Source organism: Dermochelys coriacea, chromosome 10, assembly GCF_009764565.3.
Source record: "Dermochelys coriacea isolate rDerCor1 chromosome 10, rDerCor1.pri.v4, whole genome shotgun sequence".
In the NCBI taxonomy this organism is placed as follows: Eukaryota; Metazoa; Chordata; order Testudines; family Dermochelyidae; genus Dermochelys; species Dermochelys coriacea.
In genome coordinates, this window is record NC_050077.1 from 73,057,374 (window position 1) to 73,084,020 (window position 26,647).

Sequence of the window (26,647 nt, forward strand, 5' to 3'; positions counted from 1 at the left end):
TGGCCTGGCAGTGCCACAGGGTCAGCTACTCCTTCAGTGATGTTGGAGGCCATTTGGAGAGTAATTGCAGTAATCCCTTCCACCCCAAACCCAGAACAATACAGTGAAGCTCTCCTTGCACTGGTTTCAGAGTAGCAGCCGTGTTAGTCTGTATTCGCAAAAAGAAAAGGAGTACTTGTGGCACCTTAGAGACTAACAAATTTATTTGAGCATAAGCTTTCGTGAGTACAGCTCACTTCATCGGATGCATTCAAGCTCACGAAAGCTTATGCTCAAATAAATTTATTAGTCTCTAAGGTGCCACAAATACTCCTTTTCTTTCTCCTTGCACTGATACCCTAAGCGAGAATGGTTCTGTGCCCTGTCTCCCAATCAGCAGAGCAGGTTGATGCCCCATGTTTGTCCCTTCCCAGTCTCCTTATCACTTTCTTGCTCCCATCATCCCCATTTCTCTTGTCTTCCCCTTCACCAGGGGAAGGAACTTGTCTTCTGGTTGCCTGGCACTCCCAACAGCGGGCCTGGGTTCCTATGGCACAGCATCATCCAGCCACCCAGATTCTCCCTGCTCTGGGGACAGGCTTCTGGCATGTTGGAGGCAGAAGGGGCTTTCAGCTGGACAGCTTCCTCTGGCAGTGGAGCAACGTGGCACACAACAACAACAGCCTCTCCGATTTGGGCCAAGAGCCACCCCTGGAGAAATGGCTCCAGATGTGGTGGTGGCCAGCAGCACCAGATGTGGAGGTGGAGGAAATAATAACGTGGTCGCCCAAGTAAAGCAGCAAGGAAACATTCTGGATCCTATTTAAGTCTAGAGCCAAAATATGTGTCTGCATTATAACAGTAAACATATTCCCCTGTGTCACCAAGAACTCTCCTAGAAAATCTTTAATGTTCAGGCAGAGGTCTGGTTACTTTATTACCCTGATTAAATTACACAAGCTTTTCCTTTCTCTCTCTGCCTGCCTTAAAATCTCTCTCTCTCTCTCTCTCTCTCTCTCTCTGCCTTTGCACACTCCCTCCCTCTCTCTTTCTTGCTGTGGTGGTAGTGATGCAGGTATGACACAGCCCTGTTCTCCCTCCGCTGGGATCTCCTCTGGTGCATCATTAACATGCACTGGCTGGCTGGACTGCATCATTGTTATAGGAGACTCCTGTGCAGTGCAGCCCTCTTTCTTAGAACTCCAGCACAGAACTGAGCGCAGAGCTGCAGCAGAAGCAAATAACTTCACATTACAGGTAAGAGCAAGTCATTTCTCCTGCTATTGTAGAAACAGACAACAGACATTTTACAGGGATAGCTAATGGCTGATGGGAACCTCAATTCCCAACATTAGTCAGCTGAGTGCCCGGCTAACATCTGAGGGCTGTGAAGAAAGAGGCACACCAAATAAAATAAAACAAAAGAAAAATGTCCCTGAGAAGGAGGAGGCTCAAGGGCATGAGCTCAGCAGCCTGGCTGGGATGAAGTAACAGGGATTGTAGGGTACTTTGTTATTGTAACTAGATCAGCAGTGTCAGAGCAGTCAAGACCAAAACAACAATTCAGACTAACACCGTTTCCCTCCCTGGCTCTGTTTATCCTCTTCTGAGAGTGGTAATGAGCTGCAGTCTGTAGTTTTCGCTACGTTGAAGGTGCCCAGGCGTTGAAGCGAGACGGGGTTATTTTAGGAGGACAATTAAAATACATGCTGATGGTGTGTGTCTGGGGAAAGGGTGTAGCGGTGGGCTGTGGAGTGTGCATGCGTGAGGTGTATATAAGTGGGGCGTGTTGTATATGCTTGGGGGTGTGTGTACAGATGTGTTTGTTTGCATCTGGATGAGTCGTGTGTGGGTTGTAGGGTCCCCACTCTCCCCTGCCCCAGGCACAACACAGCAAATCCGCATGTTAATTGTCCTCTTTAAATAATCCTGTCTACCTCGAGATATCATAAATGTAGCTCAAACTAAAATCAGCAGCTGGTCACTTCAGTCAGCAGAGAATAAAGGCAGCCACTGAGGGCAAGGTAAAGATTTTCAGTTTGAACTGTGGCTGTAATATATCTTGGTTTCTCTGACGCAGCCGATCTGGTTAAATAAACCTGTGTGTGTGTATGTGTGTGTATGCGCGTGTATATGCATATGTGTCTGGGGACAGGTGCTGTTCAGCAGAGATTTTCATGACATATGTAGACTGCAATAATACAGTCCCTCATACTGAGATCCCATAAAAACCATAGATATCAACTGGATCCATCACAAGGCTCCTTGATGTGTGTGCCCATGGCTCTGACCAAACCAACAGAGTGATTGTAGCAGAGCAGGGAAGAGGGGACCTGGACTGTAGTGCTTTCTCCTGTGTGCAAAAGGGAACCCCGGGTGGGTTTTGATCAGGTGCTTTTCACATGACACCTGAATACATGGGCTCAGAGGGCTTTCTTCCCATGGAAAGCCTAGGCAGAAATGAAAGGCAGGTAGGGAGTGAGTGATGTGATATGATATCTGTGATATGATATATGATATCATGATGTGATATGATATATGAGATCTGGATATGAGTCAGCAGTGTGCCCTTGTTGCCAAGAAGGCCAATGGCATTTTGGGATGTATAAGTAGGGGCATAGCGAGCAGATCGAGGGACGTGATCGTTCCCCTCTATTCGACACTGGTGAGGCCTCATCTGGAGTACTGTGTCCAGTTTTGGGCCCCACACTACAAGAAGGATGTGGATAAATTGGAAAGAGTACAGCGAAGGGCAACAAAAATGATTAGGGGTCTAGAGCACATGACTTATGAGGAGAGGCTGAGGGAGCTGGGATTGTTTAGTCTGCAGAAGAGAAGAATGAGGGGGGATTTGATAGCTGCTTTCAACTACCTGAAAGGGGGTTTCAAAGAGGATGGCTCTAGACTGTTCTCAATGGTAGCAGATGACAGAACGAGGAGTAATGGTCTCAAGTTGCAATGGGGGAGGTTTAGATTGGATATTAGGAAAAACTTTTTCACTAAGAGGGTGGTGAAACACTGGAATGCGTTACCTAGGGAGGTGGTAGAATCTCCTTCCTTAGAGGTTTTTAAGGTCAGGCTTGACAAAGCCCTGGCTAGGATGATTTAACTGGGACTTGGTCCTGCTTTGAGCAGGGGGTTGGACTAGATGACCTTCTGGGGTCCCTTCCAACCCTGATATTCTATGATTCTATGATTCTATGATGTTCCTGGCAGGGCTTTAAAATTGCTGCAAGCCATAACTATCCAGGCTCCTATTTCTTGTCATCTGCAAGAGGAGAGAGAAAGAGTTAATCCTATTGCTTGGCTGGTCAGATTTAAATATACTATACTGCTGCATTGTTCACCTCCTGGTGAAAAGACCCAGCCACATGCCTGCTCCTCAGCTGGCAATTAACTCTACCACTTCTGCAAGAATTGCACATCAGGCTGCCAGCTTATCCTGTCGATCACTTGTAATCACAGACAGGTAACCCCCTCCCATAGGATACATGGGCAGAGGCTTTGAGGAGAGGAGACCACCTAGAGTTTCCTCCAGAGACTTCCGCTGGGAGGAGCAGGGTCGCCCTCCACCCTTCAGTGGAAAAAAGGAAAGTGTTTGCCCCCAAGCCCTGCAGATCTGAGGATCCACTACAGTCCTGGGCCATCTGCAAGAGGACCCTATTCTTCTACTGGCTCCTCACAGATGGGCTTTGGGCTCTGCTGAGCAAAGGGCCATTGGGATGTGTCACTCTGATGGTCACCTGCGCCTACAAGAATGAAAGTCTCTTACAGCCTTCCCTGAATGCCTTCCTTGTGCAGGGGTATTTGGAAATGTAGGTTGCCCTGTGGTGTGGGAGTTTATGCATCAGCTTTGCCAGCATCTCTTGCCTCGCTCCTGTGTTATGCTGAGCATCCTCAGCTCCCACTGAAGTTAACAGGGGTTCAGAGGGTCCAGTAACTTGCAGGAATTGCTCAGCACCTCACAAGGATTTGTAACAAGAGTCTGATTCCCCAGTTGCATTTTCCCGGGCTGGCTGGAGACCGTTCCATTGCCAAAAGGAAAGATTGCATTTGTTTGGGATTTATCCACCCAGAACTGATGAATCTGCGTCATGCTTCTTTTCTGTAGAGCAGTTTGAGGGGTCTTTCAGCCAGTAGGCAAGGAACAGATGCCAGAGACTGGGTAGCATTTCTCCAGAATTCTGACCATATAAGAGTGAACTCTCGGAAGCATTACTAGGACCACCCATTCTCCTGTAAAAATAGCAGACCACGGTAGAAGCTGGTCTCCTTTTCTTAGCCAGGCTGGAAAAGGCTGATGTTCAAAGACCTCTGGCTGGAGATGAGACTTGAGGTGATGCCCCTTGTTTTTCTGAAAGGGCTGAAACAATTATTGTGGTACCCTGGGAATGTTATCAGAGCGTCACTGCTGTACTAACAGAATGCCACTAGGCAGTGAGGTGCTTATCTGGTTTGCCATTCAGCTCCCTTAGTTGGCAGGGGACGTGTTATTTGCACCCATCATGAAGGTGATGTGTTATTTGCACCTGTCTGGGGACTGTGACGTGCTGCAATGCAGAGGCCAACCTCAGACAGATCTTTATTCAGGGAAGTGATCTGGAGAGATGGGGCCCACGATAATGAATTCTTCTGGCAGGCTCTGATTTTGCACTCCTACTTGTAAGTGCACAGCAGGGTGAGGCCCCAAAAGCAGCCATGCACCCATCCCATGTGTGCAAATGTACACAGAGTTTGTGTGCGCAACTGACAATTTGCATAAAATGTGAGCACGGACACTTTATGGGGTGCAGTAAACAACTTGGACAAAAATGAGAGTGCACTATGCTAAGGTAGGAGTGAGCATCTGTGTCAGGGCCTTTATCTGGGGTTGCGAGCGTGTATGTATACTTGAATGGGAGACTGCCAGCAAGAGCCAGGAAGCTGGAGAAGGGCTGTACACAGGTCTGGAGGTACGTGTTTACCTCTTGTACATTCTGCCACAAGAACGGACCATAGATCCAGAGCTGGGAGGAAGGGTGGAGGGCGGCAGGCAGAAGGGAGGGAACAGTGGAGAAGTTTTAAGCCCCCATCTCCCATGTGACCTGTGGTAATCCTGCCCACTCCATACAGCAAATCCTGGGGTAAAATGGCACCTCTGAACAATGGGTATCTGGAGTTAAAGGCAGAAAGCACGGGCTGAAGGGGCTGGCTCTTATTTGATGTATAATATCTAGGGCCACTATTTAAGCTACTCTCATTCTGCATACTAAGTGCTGAGAGACACAGACTCTCCCTCCGCTGCTCAGTGCTGGCACTGAACAGTTTTCTGGCCGCAGTACAAAATCCCAGGACTGCAAACAGTCCTGACAGGGGAAGCCCAGGACTCTGCCTGAGGGATCCCACTTCCCATATTGTCAATTCCCCAAATTAATTTTCCGGATCAGGAGCTGAGTCTTTGAAAAAGGTCTCGTCTGAAAAGATTATGGAATTACTCCCATGCTAATGAGCAGTTTAATGTTATGGCAGCTTAAAGTCCTGCAAGGAAAAAGGAAGTGAACTAAAGATACCATGAGAACAGGGATCCTGGGATGTCTGGGCAAGGGGATGGAGGGGCATGCATTGAGTCACTGAAATACACTGTTTGCAGGGCCTGGCTTGGCTTAAGCCCTTCACTGTAAAGAAAAGAAACTTGGTGGAAAATTAAGCTGAAGAACCGAACAATAATATCTTCGGCAGGCCCTAATCTTATCCCCTTTTCTGCTGCGGGGACCAAAGGGGAAGGCAACCCACAGAATGATTCTTCTCCTCCAAAAGAAGCGTACTCCAGCCAGCAGCAAGAGACAGCTCCAGGCCTGGTCACCTGCTATGGGAGCAGAGCTGTAGGGCGGAGGAATTGCAGTCTTGGATCAGATCTGTGGTCTAGTTAGTCCAGAATCCTGTCTTTGACATTGGTTGGCACTGGATGCTTAGAAGAACGCTGTAAAGCTCCCTAATTGATATTGGAAGAATTCCTTCCTACCTCAGGTAGTTAGTGGCTGGCTGCTGCCTGGAAGTTGATCTCTCTGAGATGTTTCTATTCTAAGTCGTTCAACTGCAAATGGTATTTTTCTTATTCCCATAAATATGTAAGGGACCAGAAGGGGAGGCAACTATTTGACTTGTAATCACAGCCAAGTCACCCCCTCCCACAGGAGGAGAGGCAACTATTTAACTTGTAATCACAAGTCAAATAGTTGCCTCCTCCTTTCGGTCTGGGACCGCAGGGAAAAGCAGCTCCTTAACCGATCTTCCACTCCCAGGTCCTGACCCTGAGGTCTACTCTGTGCAGGCCCTGAGCTGGGTGGACAGCAGGGAGGCAAAGGTGGCTTTACATCATTTTTGTGCTCTCCTGGTCTTGGAGTCAGGAGGGGGTCGTCTTTGTCTGTCGGTGCAATTTAGGACAGCCTCAGGGCTGCTCTAGCCTACACTGGCTCCAACAGCCCCCACCAGGGCATTGAGGCAGCTGGAGATTGCTGGAGCTCAGCAGCACGTTGGCATACCCTCCTCCCTGGCCACATCCCCAAGACCCTTCTTATGATGGAGCATGTGAGGTGGGGATGGCGTAGACCTGACTTAGTGCCTTTGTCCCGCCACACTGGCACCAAGGGGGCAAGAGTGGGGCTGAGGCTGTGCCCCCCCCTCCATAATGTGCACAGCACGCTATGCTGTAATTTCACATAGCCAGGGTGCCCCAGGAGTTAGCTTTCATCTTCTAGACCATAACTATGGACTCCAAGTACACAACCTGAAGCCCAACGAACAACCACCACAAGGCTTAATCAGTTGCTTTCTCAGTAGGAATGTGCACATCTGGGGATTTCACTGCATCTGTCATGCTGGCTTTGACATTCTGATTAGGGACCTGGTTCTGCTCTCGCTGATGCTGGTTTTATTCCAGTGTGACTGCCCTGACTACAATGGGGTTCTCCGGATTTACTCTGGGGCAAGCAAGAAGAGAATCAGCCCTCTGGGACCAGCTGGGGAAGTGGAGTGGGGGAAATCTCACTGTGCAAGATGAGACGAAATGAAAAGGAAGGGCCAGTCTATATTTAGGCAAGGGCTCTGTTCAGAGCAGGTAATCCTCTTTCCGTGAATTATCCAGCCTGGGGATTAGACCGCTTTAAACTCCTCACCAGACCTCCCCCGCACCAGTAGGCCACCAAAAGCTTGCTCATGGCCCAGATGTGCAGTGACACAGGAGTGACGTGCGATGCTACATGGTACGTCAAGGGGTGACCATTAAGAAAGAACGTGAAGCTGAGTGCGGCAGCAGATAAAGGGAGGGATGACAGGCACAAAGCAGCCCTTTCCCATTGTGCAGTATTCCTGCTTCCCTGTCACATGCCATTTCTTCTGACGTGGGGAAGGGAAGCTCCCTGGGTTGCTTATCAGGTACATCACTCTCCGTCTGGAAGCTGTTCCTGACCTGCCTTGCTCTGCCAGCATCTGACCTGCTTTGGCTGGCTATAGAAACTAAGCCCTGGGTCTGCAGGTCCGTCCCATCTGCCTTGTTTGGGAATGAATCACTATCAATATTAAATGATGGGTCTGGCAGCATGGGGGCAGGAAGGCGACACAGCCAGGGAAAAGTTGGGGGTCGGAAAGGCTGGGATGTGGTGCCAGGAGGATTGGGTGGCATTAGAGAAAGAAAATCCTTCTCACCACAAGTTGTGTGATGGATTCCTGTGCAATGAGCCAGTGGGTCTCAGTCTGGTGCCTAGTGAACTAATGTCAGCATAAAAAAAGTGTCCCTTGTTGACTTTCTCACCACATAGACTGCATGTGCCCTAGAGAATAAACTCCCCTCCCCTCTAAGGGTGGGCCCTCCAGGTCAGAGTTTTGGTAGGGTGACAGGCATGGATGCACTGCCATTGCACGTCTTGTACGTGTCCTAGGGATACATGACTCGGTTCTCCAGGGCTATCAGGCCAGCTCCTTTCGCCAGCACTACATTCACTTGAACCTGAAGATCCTTTTCTGAAGCAGCAACACGGCCACTCTTTGGAAGAGTCAGAGGCTCTTGTTAGTTCCCCTGGGATTTATGAGAGCTGGGGTTCTGCCTCTGCCCCCCAGTTGTAGGGTTCATTTTACACCCCCTCCCCCACTATCCTTTATTTATGTATTTATTCTGCCTCTCCTTTCACTCGGAAATGGCTAGACATTTTTTATTCCCCTAGTTTCCCTCTGCACTTTCACCACTGGCCTCCGACGTTGCTACTATGTCGTTTCAGCCAGGAGCGAATTCTGATGACAATAAAAGCTAACTCTTGTCGGATCCTGGAGTGGCAGGCTGTGAGCAGTTGCTATCCCACAAACCCATCCTTAGAAACCCAGGGCCTGAGAGGGCTTCAGCTGCATCAGCGTTAAACTCTGGTGAATGACGCTGATCTTTTCGTGGGGAACTGAATTCTCTCAAGGGACACCATTGTTCATGCATTTAAATAGTGTTTAACATACTCTCAGCTCTTTGTTGTACTTCCTCAGAAACCTAAATCTTGCATTTTGGTCCTATTATATTTTCTCTTCCCAAAATTAAGACAAATTTTGTGCCCTATCCTGGCACTCAGTATTTTGGTCCATCTCTTACTGAAGTCATTTGGATGATGTCATATAAATAACTTCTGTGGGAGTTTGATTAGAGCAAGGAATCCATGATTGGCCCCATAAGTAGCTGTTGGAAGGGTAATACCTGTTTAACTCTCCTCTGAGACCCCGCTGGCAACATCAGTACTTGCTTTGCTTTGACTGACAGGTAGAGTCTGTGCTGCCAGTTATTGCTTTTTTGTTCTAGAACTAGAATTAAACCAAAATGCCCCGCTGGAGCAGAGAGAAGAAAAGGCCACTGAGTGCAAACAGCCACTGCTTTTAGTATCAGCTATTGTCTTTTTCTCTCTGTGTTGAGCATTATCAATTTCCTGTTTAAAGTCAACACATCTGTCACTTCAGCATCTCCGGCTGCCTGGCTCCCTCCCCCACGGGCTCTCCCACTCTGTCTGCAGTCTCCCTATCCTCCACCTGCTTTGTTGCTGGTGTGTATGTTTTTTGTAGTGGCTGATGGACTCATGCACTGCTGGTGCCTCTGTTCCATTTGCAGTGGGATGATCGGCTTGGCTCGCGGAGCATTACTCCTAATCCCCAGCTTGTAACAGTCTAGTGGCAAAGGCAACTCTTGCAGGGTCTGCTGTGGGTGAGAGCAGTGCGGGAAATGATTGGCAAATGGCTGGTGATTCTGGGATGAAACATTTCCTAGTTCTGGTAAGAAATGTTTTTCCATTTGGTCCCCTTTCTGTGCATTTGGTTACAGATAGTGACGAGGCTTAAAGGGATAAACGGCAGAGAGGGGAGGAAGTTGTGAAAGAGACAGACAAATAGCAGAGTCAATGCAATTTAGACGGAAGCCTTTCCAAGAGCAAACGTTTATTAGAGCAATTTATTTACCACTAGTGCATGGCTTCCAGCTAGTCAGATCATACAGTGATGAAGGCAGTTGAAGTACCTAGCCAGGTACAATGCAGTAGCTGACGTTATGTTTTTCCTCTATGGGTGTTTCTATGTGCCTTTTCCAATTAGGTCTGATTATTAGATAGATCCCACAGCCCGACCTAAAAGGCACTCTCTGTCATGCAGTTCTGTGGGTGTAGCTTGTGGAATGCTTCTGTTTCTATCTGATGCCTTTCATAGCACTGGCTTTGGAAAATCATTCATGAATATGTGTCTCTCCGTTGAGAAATAAAGCCCTTCAGCTTTCCTGTGTGCTAAACTTTCTCCTGGTCAGCAAAGTCAGAATTATTCCCTGGAACTGGTCTCCCCAGTACCACATGCATTTAAAATAGAGAGAGAAGCAGTGAGGTAGTTGCAGACGAAAATGAGAATCTAGTCAAAACTATGAGCAGATCTCTGAGATATTCTGTGTCCCAGACATCTGCTTATTTTGAATTTGAAGGCATTGAGCTGGTTTAATTTACAAGGCTCTTGAGCTGATAGACAGCCTGGGCCAGATTCCAGTGAAACCAGCGCAGTTATTCCGCGGTGAATTTGGGCTCATTTGCTTAAAGAGGAACAGTGAGCTGTAGCTCACAAAAGCTTATGCTCAAATACATTTGTTAGTCTTTAAGGTGCCACAAGTCCTCCTTTTCTTTTTTCTTAATAGTAGTCGGGCTGTGTTGGGTCAGCAAAGGTCTGTCCCTAATATACTGCTAGTGATAGGAGGGAAATGAAAAGCATGATGATGCATCTTCAATGATTCTGCTAATAGATGGAAAGCACTGACCCTCTTAGCATCTCTGGATCCCTTCCTAAAACTGGTGCCTTGGTCCAGGAGTTCCCAAGACCCTTTTGTGAGAGGGGTTTGTAAAAGCATTCGGTTGGTGATTCCAAGATGGGTTCCTTCTGTGTTTCTGAGATTAGGGTTAACAAAGATCTGCCTAGAGAAAACAATCAAACTGGTTTGTTCACAAAAATTAAACCGCCATGTGCACAACAACCTCCCTCCATCACAGACATTCTTCTGATTGTTTCTACATACAGTGAAACTTGCACTAAGGAGGGCCCCTGTTTTAAGTGCTAACTTTGGAGCCTCCCTATGGTTTTCAGCACAGTTACATTAAACTTTTAGTTAAAGACCCAGCACTGCTAGGCAGCTGACTTTTGTTGAGCCCTTGGGTGGTTGCTTCAGAGTTCAGAGTATTTCAAAGTAACAGTCTTTGTGTCAAAGCCACCAATAAAATAGCACTGGAACAACGGCTGAAGAACAAGCACTAAAAGCGGAAGGGTCTGCATGACTCTTACCATCCAGATGCTGTACAATGAGGGGATAGCACAGTAACTCTAGATTGAGGTATTTGTAGGCCTTGACTATTTCCTCTATGATGCCACTGAACAAGACTGCAGAGCAAGGTTTCTAAGTGATTTGACCCACGTGTATGTCCTGGAGAGAACAGCCCTTGTTGCCTTTAATGGAACCACAAGGCTTGGTTTTTAAAGGAGCATAAATCTTTCATTGCTATATGTGTTTTGGAAAGACACTATCAAGTTAAAAATTAGAAATTTCTATCAATTAATTCCCGTGCCTAGTTAGATTATAAAAACGGAAGGATGTATACATCCAGTTCATTTTTTAATTATCTATTGTGTGGTGTTTGTTTACTTATTAAATTTCTCTCTGCTTGAACTTTGAAAAGAGAATGGTCAATTTCAATTGTTTTTTCCCCCCTAGTCAGTTTCTCCTACAGGTTTCTCCAATCCCGCAATGCTGCTGGGATTCCAGGTGCTGCACAGGAAAGTTAACTGTATTTTAAAAAAACTCCTTGCAGTTGTAAAATCAAAGTGAAAAAAATCCTGGAAATATCCCTCTTTGTGTTAGGGTCGATACATGCTCAGAACTGCAATTTTGGGGCCAAATTTGACCTGACAATGAGTCTTTAACTCTTTAAGCACCTTTTTTCAGGGGGCCAGTCAAATAAATGCTACAGTAGGGTGTGTATGTGTGTGTGTGTGTATGTAATATGTAGCATCCCAAAGATATTTCCTTGATGGCAATTACATTATGTTTAGGGGACATATTCCTGTATACAGATGGGAACAGAACCTGATGTCTTCCAGATGCTTTAATGTCCAATCAGAACTCCTGTTTGGAGGTAGGTCTTTTAATATAGCCAAATGGGATAAAATGGATGGATTTGTCCCCTTTTAAATATCTACCCATGATGATCAGCGATTGCACTCAGAAACTACCACTGTCACGGCAGAGTCTTGAACCTTCCCTATGAGATCAAGGTATCCTGAACAAAGAACACAGTAGAGTAAATGGCAGTTCCAATGGAGGTCTGTGGTACTGTGCATTGATACCATGGGATATTTAGCCCATCAACAGGATGTAACTGAGAAACTGTAAAGAGAAACTTTCATCGTGGGGAAAATTCCACATTTATTCAACATAAATATAAATCCAATAACCTCATTCCTCTCTCTCTCTCTCTTTTTTACCACATCTGCTAAATTATCACAAGCTATTTGTGTTTTAAATGAGGACTTATTCCCTCACAGCCCATCTGCTCAGCCTGTTTGTTCCTCCAGCAAAGTCACGATTCTATTATCACGCTGTATGACTGTGGAGGGCAATGCTGTGGGGATGGAACTGCAGCTTCGCTTGGGGATGGGATAAAATGGAGAGGCGTGGGCTGAAAGGGGGAGAGTCACTAGTGAAAAGAGGGAGATGGAGAGAAATACACCAGAGCAGATGCATCAGGAAATGCTGGCCACAGAAAGATCCCTCATTGGGTTTTTTTTGGTATAAATGTTTTTTTTTTCAATCTTGTCTTAGCATGAAAGTCACCTTTAAACTCAAGGTACCAGAAAGCCCCCACTAGGTCTGATCCTGCAGTCATTAGAGTTGACTTCAGTGTGAGTTTTGCCTCCCTAGGGAATACAGGCTCCAGGCTTTTTTGTGTATCAGATAGGCCTGATTCTACTCTCATTGACATTATTGCTGTTGTTATTATTTATTTGTATTATGGTAGCACCTAGGAACCCAGCCCTGGACCAGGACCCCATTGTGCCAGGCACTGTACAAGCACAGAATAAAATGACAGTCCCTATGCCAAAGACCTTATAATCTAAATATAAGGCAAGACAACAGATGGATATGGACAGGCAGACGGTTGGGGGGAGAGGGGGAGTAGTACAAGGAAATAAGGAGATAGTATGAGAATGAAACAATGAGGTATCCTTTTAATCTCACTGAAATCAGTGCAACCGAGAGCAGAATTTGGCCTTGCTGTGTTTTTTCATACCCAAAGGGCAAACATTTGCTCTCACTTTACACTGACTTCACTTTTTCGATTGAGGATTAAGTACAAAAAAGAACAAACATAGTTTCCATGAGAGAGCAGCACATGCCTGTCACCTGTGAAACATGCTGCAGCAACTAGGGGAACAAAATGGCTGAAGCCTTGGCACACAGACTGAATTCTTTGATGTTTAAAGGTACTATACACAGAAAATAAAGGTGTTGAGGTTTCATAGGTATGTACGCCATAGGCGCTTAGTGTGTTTACTGCAAAACCCACTAATAAATCCAAGTTACTAGAAGCACAGTGAAAACTGGCATTCAGATATGTGCTCCCTGTAGCTGTACATTTACACATCCTCGTGCTAGTCTCATCTCTGCAGGAGAAAAGCAAAGTAGGGTGTTTTTTGTATGGGCGGGGGTGGCAGAGGTGAAAAGTATTTTAATGTTTTTGTGGCTGCCTCATTAAAGGTCGAGCCAGCTGCTGGTCTGCAAAGGTGTCATCTACCCCTTTGCTGGGACGTTGCTGGAATTCAAGTCTCATTGGGTGATGCTCTTTACGCTGCGTCGGCAGCAGAATTCTCACTGCCCCAACCATTCCCTTCTGTGTGCCCTGGCTCCTTTTAAACGCTCTCACTCTTTATGCGCAGATCATGCATGCAGAGATGCGCAGGATCATTTTTAGTTCTTTCCCCCTTCGGGATGGGGGTGGGGCAGGTTACAGTCGGCTGCCTCTGTGGTCACCTTCATGAACACTGTTTCTCTGTATTCCGGATAGGAAGATGAGGGGTGAAGCAGCAGTCATGGTGGGGTAGAGAGGAAATAAAGTGAGGCGGGAGAGCAAGATGACATGCCCGCCCAACAGCCAGAAGAGGTGCAAGTGCAGCTGTGACTGATTTAACTAGCAACGGTGTGCATCTAAGGATAGGACTGAGGCTTAGTGAGAAGATATGGAAACTCCCTCTTTTGAGGGGAAGCATTCTAGGCCCATCCAAAATGTGCAGCTTCATAACCTGGACTGGCTTTTACCGTCTCCGATATCCGTCAGTAAATCGCCTTGACGGCCATTTTCCTTAGGACCAGTCCTGGCCTTTCCCAGGGAAAGCGATGAAGAGATTTTTTTCAGAGTAGCAGCCATGTTAGTCTGTATTTGCAAAAAGAAAAGGAGTACTTGTGGCACCTTAGAGACTAACAAATTTATTTGAGCATAAGCTTTCGTGAGCTACAGCTCACTTCATTGGATGCATTCAGTGGAAAAAAATTCACTGAATGCATCTGATGAAGTGAGCTGTAGCTCACGAAGACTTATGCTCAAATAAATTTGTTAGTCTCTAAGGTGCCACAAGTACTCCTTTTCTTTTTGAAGAGATTTTTGTTGCTGAGGATGATTTTTCCCTGTTGAAAATTGCTGGAAGGGGCACGTACTCTAGGCTCAATTTGGGGTGGGGAGCGAGGGAGGCTCAAGAGTCAAGCAAAATCTCAGTCTCAAGCTGTTATACTGTTACTGCAAACTCTGACACTGAGCAGAGTTTGTTTGTAAGGATCCCAAAGAGCCTTTACCTGGCCAGGGCCTCACTCTGCTCTCTCTCTCTCTGGCTGCAAAATCATTCAGCCACCACTCAAAGACAGGGGTAGAACACAGAGCCATTCAATGCCAGCAACACTAGAACAACAGGCCCTAGCAGGGGAAGTAGAGAATGCTATATATAACTGAAACTACAGGAGAGATTTTAGGTAGGAAAGTAAATGAATGTAGGAGGTGTAGATCAACATGGCTACAACAACACTGCAAATCCATAATTCAGTTCAGTTCCTAAGACTGATGTTCTGTTCTGGCCCACAGTGGCTCTTGTGAGAAGTGGGTTGGGAAGGAGCAGGAAATAATCGGTTTTTGACTGGGTGCTGAAGATTTTAGACTTTGGCTCCTGCTGTGCTGCAGACCAACCCAGTGCTGCTCATCACCTCACCCACCCTTAGCGAATGAAACATAAGGCCCACCTGTGAACGGGAATGCAGATGGGGCTAGGGGAAAGGTGGATAGGGTGGCTGGACCTAGCAGAACTCTCCATAGCTAAGGACACCAGATAATGTCCATGGCAACATGTCATTTTCCAGCCCCAGGCTTTGCCTGAAGGTGAGCTTTGATTTTTTGCAAGATGTGGGAGTTTGAGCAAAACCCCTTCAGCTGGTGTTGAATGAGGAAAGTATGGAAAAGACACAGGAACCAGCCCCTTGGCAACGGATTTTCTTTCTGACTCTTTGTGTGGGCTGTATTTAGTTTTTGTTTGGCAGTATATTCCCATCTGCTGCAGCCAGACTCAGTGAACAACTGAACATAGTTCCTGCTTGGAGGTTTGGACTTTTATAGCCAAATGGGATCTGATGGATCACCCTTCCTGTCCTCCTGTCCCATGGCCACACATGCTCTCTGTTACCCTTTCACATGCAAACACTCCGCCACGGTGTATTTAATAATAATTAAATTATTGATGTCTAACTGGAGACAGCATGCCTCAGATGAGGGAGATTTCTCCTGCCCTTTCTGACAGGTAGTCAGACTGTGGCAGATTTCCCAGTTTTCATTAAGACTTACAAGCCTCTGGCCTCCTGAATTCACATGTAACCTCTCCCAGTGTACCCTCCACCCACTTGCCCTCCCCAGCAGCACCTTAACAAAATCACTGAACTGGGAGGCCTGTCCAGGATTTGAGCAGTGGCCCTGGGATCTTTGAGAAGTTCTTTAATGTACTGCATTCAGACTGAATTCCTGCAAAGGAATATGGGTTTTAAAAATGGAATGGTGTTCTTTTTCTAGGGCACCATTGTCTGTAGCTGCTGAGTTACTAGGGTGATGTGCACGGTAGCACAATTTAAATGCCTAGGTAGACAGACAGGTAGATCGATTCTGAGTGCAGTCATGTGAGTGTAAATCCAGAGAAGTAAGCAGAGTTCCTCTGGATGTACACGAGTGTAACTGAGACCAGGGCCTGGCCTGCGAAGTATGTAGCAATGTAACTGAAAAGAGAGGCTGTCCTCTGGGTGATGCAGCTTTAATTGTAGTGGAGTCTCTCTGCCCTCATTGAAGGTGAGCTGGCTTTAGGTCTGCTTTGTGCCTTGAACTTGGAGTTCAAATTTTTTTCACAACTGGGGACAGATTTTCCAAAGACCTCTGCACATCATGTGTGGGCGCTGATGGAAATCTAGCTTGGAAATCTAGCCCCGTGCCACCTCCTGATGAAACATAGACGGGCACTGGTGAAGACCAGGCCTCACTGGGGATGAAGTATTTGTCTCTAACTGTACCAGAACGAGGTACATTTGCAGCCCAAAAGCGACAGTTCTACATTTATTTTTAATTGGGCTGGTTCATCTCAGGAATCTGATGTCTTTTAATTAAGATCCTTTTTAGATGGCATGTTAAATTATTGATAGGCAGGCACAGATTGAGGCATTCCAGTGACTTCTCTGCCTGATATAAAGCTGCACCTGCCAATTAGTCAAAGTTTCCAGGGACTCAAAGGGGGTTGCGGGGCCCTTTGCCTCTGAGTTACTGACCTGACTTCAACCCAGCATTGCTGTCTGAAGGCTGTTTGGGGACACTATGTGAAATATGTATGGTGTCTATTTCTACGGGGCAGGTGTCTAGATGCCGAACCCTCCCCACTTGGTGCTCGTTGGTCCTTTTGATGACAGCGGAGACGCTAAGGAGGGTAATTCAAAGTCACATCTCACTCCGGAGCAGGGGTTGTTGCCTTTTGCTTTCTCCAGGCATGAGAATGGCAAATTGAAACAGAGTGTTTCTAATGCAAGTAATAAGATCTTGCATTTATTATTTATTATGAATTATCAGTATGTGCCCGTATGTCACTGTACCATCTGGGTGCCCTGTAATTGCATGTAAGAATGTTTCTTAGTTAGCGCCAGTTATTACTAGTTATTTAATAAGCCCATGGAACTGGAGCCTTTCTCCTTTAAGGATCCCAAATGTTATAGATGCAGCTATAACTGCAGACATCTCTGGTGTGGAAGGCAGCAGCAGTTTTCACAGCTCACAATCACACTAAGAGATTAAGGCAGGAAGTGAAGGAGATTCCCCCCAGCCAGTCGAAACTGCAGAGAGAATGTAGGGAAGCAGGATATAATGACCCAGGCTAGAATTTGGCCAGGATACTAGGGTTCTTGCAGAAAAGGCCAGGGGAACATTACTAACCAGAAGTCATTAGGACTTTGGTTTTTCATATCAACTGAAAGCCGGTCCTATGGGTACTTTAGCTAAAGCAGCTGTGTTAAGTGATATCTTACATATTATTGTTTTGCAAAGGATTCCTGCCTCTCTCGTGATCCATAGGGCAGCTCCTGGGAAGCCCTGAGGATCACAGAGTTTAGGGGGTCCTCTAGGCACACACAGGTGAATTGCTGGTCATAGTAGCATCCCCAGCCCATCCTTTGCAAAGTCACTGAGTGCCGTGGTGACCCTGATGAGGATGGAGAAAGACCAGGGCTCATCTGGGTCAGCCTCTCTATTTCCCCCTGAAGCTCAATCCAGATGGTTTCAGGAATGCATTTTCCCCTCTCTATGTCCTGCACCTCAGTGAGGTCAAGGGAGATTTTCTGAGGCTCAGAGACTCTGTTAGGTGGTTAAGGGCCATTCCTCCCCCAAATCCCAGCCTACATTGCCTGCCACCTTCTTTCCTTGTGCTGACTGATGACATACAGCCCCAGCCTGGTGCCATACTGCAGCCTTTCCACGGTGCTGTCCCTATGTTCCCAAGTGACCCTCTCCCCAAAACCCCAACAGGTGTGCCCCAGTCCTTGCCACCTCCGTCTCACCTCCTCCAGCCCCACCCTATTCCTGACTCTCCTCCTCTCCCATTCTAACCCGTTAAATCCACAGCAAATCCTCTCTCTCTCTCTCTCTCTCTCTGCCTCTGTCTCCATCCCTCACCCTGTGCCTCTCTCTTGGAGGTGTGTACCGGAGCTGTGTGGATCAGGAAGGTGGTCCTTATTCTCTGGACACAAAGAACAAATCAGCCAAGGAGGGACTGCTGCTTGAACCTGAGCCTTCTGACTTAGCCTTGGTCATGACTAACCTCTGGGCAGCCTTGATTGCCACTGGGTCCCACCGAAATACTGTTTGCACCTTCAGTCCACCCATCAACATTCATCATCCCCCTCGGCCGTCAGTCAGCTCAGGTGTGACCGAACAAAAATCTCCTGGGCGCTCAAGTCCCATGTTAGCCTTCACACTGGTACCCAAACGACTATTCGCACCTGCCCAAGTGGGAGCCGTACTGTAATATCAATCCAGAGAGAGGAGAGGCCCTGCTCTGCCAGGGCAGATTTGTCCTCAGACAGCCTCATTTTCATCTGGAGTTGGGCTTCCGCACAAAAGCAACCAGAGCCTTTCAATATTTAATCAGCAGCACAGCCGTACACAGCATGCACCAGCTGCCTTGTGCTGTGCAGGTGGGGGAGGAGAGACAGAGAGCGGCCCTTTCCTTATACCTCGCTAGTGAATCCTTTCCCTATACAACGAACACGCCTTTCATTTGCACACTCACCACGGCAGAAAGCAGACCAGCGGCCTGTTTGCTGCCTCAGCCAGGCAGGTTTCAAACAGCATCTCTCTGAAGCAACCTCATTGCTGATTCCCGGATCACGCACAGCCACCCTCAGGTGTGACTCTAACTTTCTGCCCTTCGGGCTGAGGGGAAATTGCTCTGCTCAGCCCCCTGTGCTGACAGATCACGCTGTACAAACGCCCAGGGCTCAATCCCAAACCCTCCCCGAAACCCAAGGGCCTGCCAGAGCTAAAAGCATGATCTGCTACAGCCTGAACCGAAGAGGCAGGAAACGGGGTCATAACAGACTCACATTCTCTGTGGAGCATCGCAGAGGGGAACGCACTAGTGGGTTGTGCTCTCAGCCCTAGCCCTCCAGAGAAGGCTTGTTTTGTCCACCAGTACTGGGCATCAGAGAAGGCACAGCTTTCCCTCTGAGTGCACTAGGGGGACACAATTCAGCTGCTGGAGATAGAAAACATACCTGTTTTATGGACACGATGGCTGCACATGGCACCAAGATGTTCCTGGCTGTGGTGGCAAGATACCAAGGGTCGTTTCCTGACTTATACCTTGACACTGCCCCTCTGCCAAAGTATTGGCCCAATTTTTAACCTGAGCCCTTGACCCCTGCTCTGTGTTGAAGTGAGGCTTTGGGAGTACTTGCCCAACAGCTCACCCCCCAAGAGGTCATTTCTGTAACTGTGGTGCCCATTTCTGGGTCTCTGTAGCTGGACTTCCTCTTGTCCCCTGACTTTTTTTTGCCATCTCTTCCACTACCCCAGATCCTTTGGGGTTGGCCACTACCCTGTGGGATCTGAAAAACAGCCTGCTTCTATGCTGCTCACCACTGGGCGCCCACATGCAAGGTACTAATTTACGTAGGCTAATATCCTCCTAATGAGCATTTCTGAGAACTCACCATGTTTGCATGGGTTGCTTTGGAAAATCTCAGCAAACACTGAGCATTCAGACAACTTGGGGCAGCAAACTCCAGTGCTGAAAATCCCTTGGGCATCCGGCTTCTACTTGGAACCCTAGATGGGGCCCCAAATAGCTATTTGCACCAGCTCATGCTTTTGATGTGCTGCCTGTGATGTGTAGAATTGTCCCTTCTCTGCTTCCCATTCCACTTTCACACAGAATAGGAAAAGCTGCTTCCATAGCACTTTTAAAAGCTAGTGACCAATTTCTCCCCTTGCCCTCCATCTCTTTCTGAGTCTTTTCTGCCATAGGTTGATCCATGGGAGGGTTCCTGAAGTGTCATGTGTGTCATGCTGGATAGGGGGATGCCGTGACTTTTAGAAACAAAAAGGACATCATTGCCCAGGGAACATAGTGTCCTATAGCAGTGCGGTCCCAAAAGCTGGCCCAGCTAAGCTGGGGAGCAGCCAGTCAGTTTGGGCACCCAGTATGGATAGCATATTTTTCCAGAGCACTAGCATGGCCAATATTTTGCTTGGAAAATTCCCTGTGTAGTTTGAGTGACAAAAGTGGGGGCCTAAATCCTCTGCAGGGTGTTCAGAGGGGGCCTGTTGAAAAATCCCTCTGAGTATAATTCAATGTAAATATGACAGCTAGATGAGTTCCAAGTGCAAATCAGATCCTCTCCAAAATCAAAAGGAGAGCATTGGTTGCATGCAAGCATGTTTGTCTATTTGAGAGACAGTGTGTTTTGTCTGTGCGCATGTGCACCCTCAAGGTAGAAGGCTCCTTTTCCTGGGCAGCTGGAAGAGTATGGTGTGAGTGTGCGCACCTGGTAGCAGAGACAGTGTATGTTTATCCAGGGAGTAGTTACATACTTGATTTTAATGCTGCTGTATTCTGTAATTACTCTGGATAGATTGGCATCCAGACATCTGGTAACAACTGGATGTTACCAAACAAACACCAGTGAATGGAAAGGTAGCCTGGTCTCCAGAGATGGGAACAACACAAATAATGTCCGGGGGTTGGATAAATAACCCAAAATTCATTTACTGTATCCAAACCTGAGTGGATATAGGGAAAGCCATTGGATGCCAACAGATCACAGAGAGGAATAGAGCTGGGAGACTGGTTCCTCTGGAAGGAAGAAATTCTTTAAGGGATGGTGTTTATGTATTTCTTACAATGGACAGTTAGCTTGGGCAGCAATCATTTCCCTGGCTTGCTTCATATGTGTATTGTTTTAGAATATAAAAACAGCAATAGAATGTTAAGCCATATCTGAAACCGAGGTAAAGGAAAGCCTCCTGAGAGGTCATTTCAGTGCTAATGGGGGTCAAGATGAGTTCTATTTGCAGGGCTGCCCAGGAACGTTAGCAGAATCTGACAAGAAACACAGTTTATCGACTTTCTAATTTGACCACACCGATCATGAAACACCCCAGCTGCCGCCTGACCAAAGAGAGGCGTTCAGATCAAATGCCTATTGTGCAGCAGTCAGCGAAGGCCTGGGCGAGGGATTTGGGCTTTGTGTTATCTCCTCACCTTCACTCCACCAGGGCTCTCCCACAATCGGATTCAAAGCCCCACCATCCCCTCCGTGTCAGGGTGGATTATGGTTTTCAAAAGAGCTCAGAGCCAGTAATTCAAGTGCTCAATGCCCAGATTCTCAAAAGAGCTCATCCCCGTCATGCATACAGCATGTTCACGGCCCTGAGCATGGATTCTGCGGAGCCCTTCTGAAAATTCTGGCCACGATGCCATTGGTTGCATGGCCCTTGGCAGATGAGTTAGAGTCATGATTTCTCTTGGGCTGGTCACAGAGTCAATAAATGGAGGTGCTTGCCAGACTTTGTAGATGCTCATATAACACACCAACACAGCGTGTGCAATCACATCTCTTTCTAGTGTCTGGACCCAGAGACTATAAAAGCCTGCTGCTTACAGATAAAAGGAATCTCTTTTAGCTCAAGTAGGTCTTATGCTTTGGGTGCTGAAGTTCCCAGGTTCCATCTCTGCTGTGGAGCCTGTAGGGGAATAGCATTGTTTGTTACAATATGGGACTAGACCTCCTGTGGACCTCACATACTTGGGACTAGCTTAACAGCTGGATGGCCTGATTTTCCAAAGTGCTGATCGCCAGGCAGTAAATTGTGAAATTGGTGGGAACTACTGGATGCTCCACTCCTATGGAAGTCAGGCCAGGAGTGCATAATGCAGTGGCTTAGTGCATCTGAGCCTGTCTCCCTCCAACAGAGGACTCCACTTAAAGGAGTTCTTTAATGCAAATAGTGGAGATCTGAGCTCTAGGACCTTAAGTACCACAGTGTCTGTAATATATGTGGCCACTTGTTTTTATATGAATTCATACTTAGCTCTGCGTGTGGCCGTGGTTCTGACCTGCTCTCTCTCTCTCCCTATATATAATATCTGTGGTTTAATTCTTGGCTTCAAAGCAGGTAGGTGGACAAGGGGAAATGCGTTGTCAGAGGACTGCTATTAGGTTGACAAGGTTACAGTGCTGTGAATGCAGGAGAAACTTTTGAAGTGATAGGTCAGAGCATGACTGTGTGTGTAGAACTGGGACTTTGTGCTAAGCACGAAGGAGAATGACAGTTTAGTCTGCCATTTATTGGAAGCAGGGTGACTTTTCAGATTGGAGTAATAAATGCATTTGATATCTTTGAACTGGAACAGAATGAGGAGTTTCCCACCCCTGACATCACATTGCCTGGTGCAGAGCCTGTAAGTGCCAGCTGGAGGATTTCTCTCTTCTATCCAGAAGGGCTATAGGGGATAAAGGAGCAGTTTCCGTAACAAACTCCTGTGTTGCTGTGTTAATTAGTGGTGGAATCTAGAATGTTGGCAAAAAGATGTTACTAATTTGGCCACAGATGCAGCCCAGAGCTAGAGAGGTTGTGGGTGAATTTCATTAGCAAAAATCAGCTAATAGATCAGTCCAAGCATGAGGCATTTGAATAGGAAATACTGGGAAGTTTTCTCTGCTGGTCTGCATGACTTTCACAACATTGGGTTTCCCTGCATAGCTTTGCTTTGTGTCCATCTGACACTGTTTGCTGTCTCATGAACTTGTCCTATCTGGTCATTCTGACTCCATCATGTCCTATAACTCCAGAATACCAAGCATAAGAGAGTGCTGAGTTTGTTTTTTCACACTTTCCTTTCCATTCAGCCAAAAGACTGCTTCTAGCAAGCCTTAATTGTAAAGCCACTGGTATGTCTCCATGATAATGAGATTCATACATGTTTCACTGTTCATTTTCTAAATGTTCCAGGTAGCCAGATGTTTTCCTTGGGGGTGGGGCTTATAGAAAGTGCAAATGATTTTGACCCAGGGGCTGACAGCAAGATCACCAGTTTTGCAGAAGATAGAAAAGTGAAGAAAAGTAAATAAGGAACAAAATGAGCAGGACTCCAAAGGCAGCAGGCAACTTCTATGGCTGGGCCAACGTGGTTCAACATCAAGAGATTTACAATTGTCACTCTGAAAGCAAACATCAAATCAGGGAAAAAGTGAACATAATGCAACAGTTTTCTGCCCAGCTTTCTTATCTTGCTAGGTCCCTTTGTGTTATTTCTTTGTCCTTACTAGCATGTGCAACTTCTCCCCATTTAATACCATCTGTGAATTTCATCATTGTCCTTCCAGATAATTCACAAAGGTGTTAAATGAGAAGAGATCAAACAGTGGGCTCTGAGTTACCCTGGTTGGCAGCTCACCCCAGTCAGAATACGGCTTTATGCCATTACCCTTTGTTTATACTCTTTGTCAGTTTTCAGTCACAACGTAGTGTTTCTACTGAAGCTGAGTGAGCTTTGGTGAGACACTTCATCAACTCCTTGACAAAAATCCAATAATATTACCCCTGTGGTCATGTGACAGTGATAGAGACTCCCAGAAAGAGTTGCTTTCTTTTGACATTAGTCAAAGAACATGATTAGAATAAGAAAAAGAATATCATTAAGGATAATGCCACACTCTCTCTCTCTGCTTCAGTGGAGAACTTCTGCTTAGTAGCTTCCTCAGCTCCCTTCCTGCTACAGGGTTAGAGGAAAACACTCCAGATTGCACAGCAAGAATCTGTTCTTTATAAGGCCGTTCCCAAAATGCTGCTTCTTGCTCATAGATATGATGATGATTCCATTTGAATTTCACTCAGCCCTGCTGGAGAGAGAAGACACCTGAATCCAATACCTTTGCTTTCCTAGGGCCTGTTCCACAGTCTGTTAAAGTCAATGCAAGTTTCCCACAAACTGCTATGGGCTCTGGGTCAGGCCCCTAACAATTGCTATGCCACACTGTGAACAGATTTAACCCCTCATCATCCACGTTTGCACGCCCATTCAAAATGCATGAGTAAGTGTAAAACAAGGATTTTGCTGTCTGAAATGGAGGCTTGTCCAGCCAAAATAAAAATAATCTGTTCAAAGGTCTGCAGGATTAGAAACTTTTTGAAGGAAGCTGTTCCCCTCCTGAGTCACTGACGTTCACAAAAATTACAAGTGGGAATAGGGCTGAAGCTCCCCAGGTCAACCAATTAAAATGCCTTCTGTGGTGGGATTCCACATACATTAACCAATTCCACACATGAGCCGTGAGATTTGTTCAGGGCAAAAGAGCAATAAAAGCTTTTCCCCACAGCATGAGGCAGGGCCTATAATAAGCATCCCTTCTGAGCACACCTAGCTGCCTGCATCCTTCTTAAGAATTCATGCTTGGGAGAGACACAGGTATCTTCTGAAGCAATATTTCCAGCTGTCAAGAGTGGAGTGGATTAGATCCCCATTATGTCATTGTGTCAGCCTGGTGATCACATGGCAGATTAATAAGCAACAGCTCTAATAATTAGCAACATATGTGACCGAGTTTCTTCTGCATGCAGTAAGCTTCCTAAGAGGGGCTGAGTACTAGCAGTGATTCTTGTTGAGGCTCAGAGTCTCGCTCAGCATTTGTCCCCCTGTGATTTGGCTTTGGAGTGTACATCAAACAGCTGATCTGCTGCATTAAACATCGCTGCAGCATTCAATTTAAGCAAGTTGCTCTTTCAGTAGGTCACCTGTCCTCCAGTGTTTAAAGGAAAGAAGGTGGGGTGAAAAGGGGGCTAGGGTGGATGCAACATTTAACCCTTTCTGCACTCTAGGGGCATGAAATAAACAGAGAAGAAAGGGACCTCAGTGGGGCCCTATGGACTTGTGCTATATGTTGTGTTGAGTTTCATTCTAATCAACAGGTATGCAAGTACCTGACTGGCCCTGATCCTGTCCCATGAATGCATATGGGAGGGCAAGGACTGGCTGGTCCTGCAGCACCAAGAGCATTGCCATCTCTCAGATTTGCCTTGCAGAACAAACTCCTCCCCCTCACAGCACCTTAATATTGTGATGTGATGTCACATCACGGTGCAAGGTTGTCTAGCAGCCCGAAGAGGTAATCTGTGGAGTTTCTCTATTCCACAAGCCCAGCTTGCAGGACTGACTGTGAAACTTGAGACAGTCCTGCAAAATGCGGGACTTGTGACAAACAATCCTGCTTCTAAGATGCTAACATCATGATTGAATGTGATTTCACTACTGATCCACTAACATTTCACAACAACTATCCTTACCTGTATGCTGCCATTAGGTAACAGGAGTCATGTGTTTCCTCTAATTTTTTCCATCCATGTGTGGAATAAATTTTGTTATGTGCACCGAGGTACGTGGGGATGTGCGCCACCAGTAGAAACAAAAAACCTAGACAATATATATATTTTTTTTTAAAAGTTACCATAGGGATAATTACTCCAGCCAGGAAAAGTGAGGCATTTTAGAACTCACTATTCAAAGAATTAAATGTAAGTTTAAGAAAAATAAAAATTATGAAATACATAGACCAGTCACAGGTTTCAGAGTAGCAGCCGTGTTAGTCTGTATTCGCAAAAAGAAAAGGAGTACTTGTGGCACCTTAGAGACTAACAAATTTATTAGAGCATAAGCTTTCGTGAGCGCATCCGATGAAGTGAGCTGTAGCTCACGAAAGCTTATGCTCTAATAAATTTGTTAGTCTCTAAGGTGCCACAAGTACTCCTTTTCTTTTTATAGACCAGTCAATAACACACTTTGAAAGAATAAAATTACAGAGAATATGTGCACTGCAGGAAGTACCAAGAAGTGAAAACAATAATACAAATATGTGTTAGGAAGTGAGTGTGAAAGAGACAGAGTGTGTGTGTGACAGTGTGTGTGACACAGAGACTCTGTATGGGATGGCTGCTGGGGGCATTTCTGAGACATGCCCTGCATTGTCTCTTTAAGACATTCACTGAAAGCTCTCCTAAGCCCTGTTGTCTCCCTTCCCATGCTCTGCGGAGATGGGGTACATAGGCAGGGGGAGGCGGGAGAGAGAGAGTGTGTGTGTGTGTGAGAGAGTGTGTGAGCTGGCTGCTGGGGAAATCTCAGAAACAGTGCACTGTCTCTTTAAGAAAGGCACTCAGCCACTCACTGGTCACTGCAGAAGCTCTGGGAGTCTGGAGTCAGGCTGTGTCTTCTCTGCCTGGCTCTGCGGAGATGGGATACAGGGGCGGGGGGACCCCCTGACCTCAGCACCTTCTCCTCCAGCCTCCCCGCTCTGCGCAGCCAGCAGGGTGCCAGGAGGGAGCCACGTGGGGGGAGGGGCACCTGAACACATGCCGTGGGCTGTGGGCGCTCTGCTAATCAGTGGGGCGGCATTTGAAGCTCTCCTGGGCAGCCGCCCAAGCGTGCAGCTTACAGGGAACAGTCTCTTCCTGTCTCTCTCACTGACTTGCTCTGTGACCTGAGCAAAACCTGCCACTAAGCTGTGCCTGCCTTGGTTTCCCCCTGTAACATGGGGCTAATAAAATGTGCCCACCTTTATAAAGTGCTTTAAGATCCCTTGATGAACAGTGATATATAAGTGCAAAGTTATATCACCTGTGATTATTACTGTTACCTCCAGGTACAATGCAAGGCAGACAGGAATTTAACAGGACTGCTTGTGAATGGCACCATTGGCCCAGTGTACAGGAGACACATGACTATTGTCAAGAAGACATTTGGATGGTGCCCAGGCACTGCACCGACAGGTATTTTAGCTGGCCCATGCTGTGCAGATGGGTCTCTGCTAAATAAGCAAATTTGTCAGGGTGGAGGTGCTAACAAAATGAACAATCACTGAATCGAGGCAAGTCAGCCCTGTATCCTTATGCAAAACATTTCTTGCTTGAAGTGCAGATGGAGCCAATTATAGTGTTTGTATTTAGCCAGTGCTAGGGAGACTGCCTTGCTCCCTGTCTATATTTCATGAGTCCCTGGGCTCGCTGAGCTGTGCTCTGCCTGCAGTGTCTTTGAATGG

The 26,647-nt window shown here is 46.7% G+C and overlaps 1 protein-coding gene across 1 annotated transcript in view; it reads left to right on the forward strand.

The window, feature by feature from the left end:
• The first annotated feature begins 1,029 nt into the window (after nucleotides 1-1,029).
• SV2B (synaptic vesicle glycoprotein 2B) overlaps nucleotides 1,030-26,647 on the forward strand; it is a 102,728-nt gene continuing 77,110 nt past the window's right edge. Inside the window, 1 exon segment of the mRNA XM_038419318.2 lies at nucleotides 1,030-1,236. The gene's annotated coding sequence lies outside the window, so the exon portion shown is untranslated.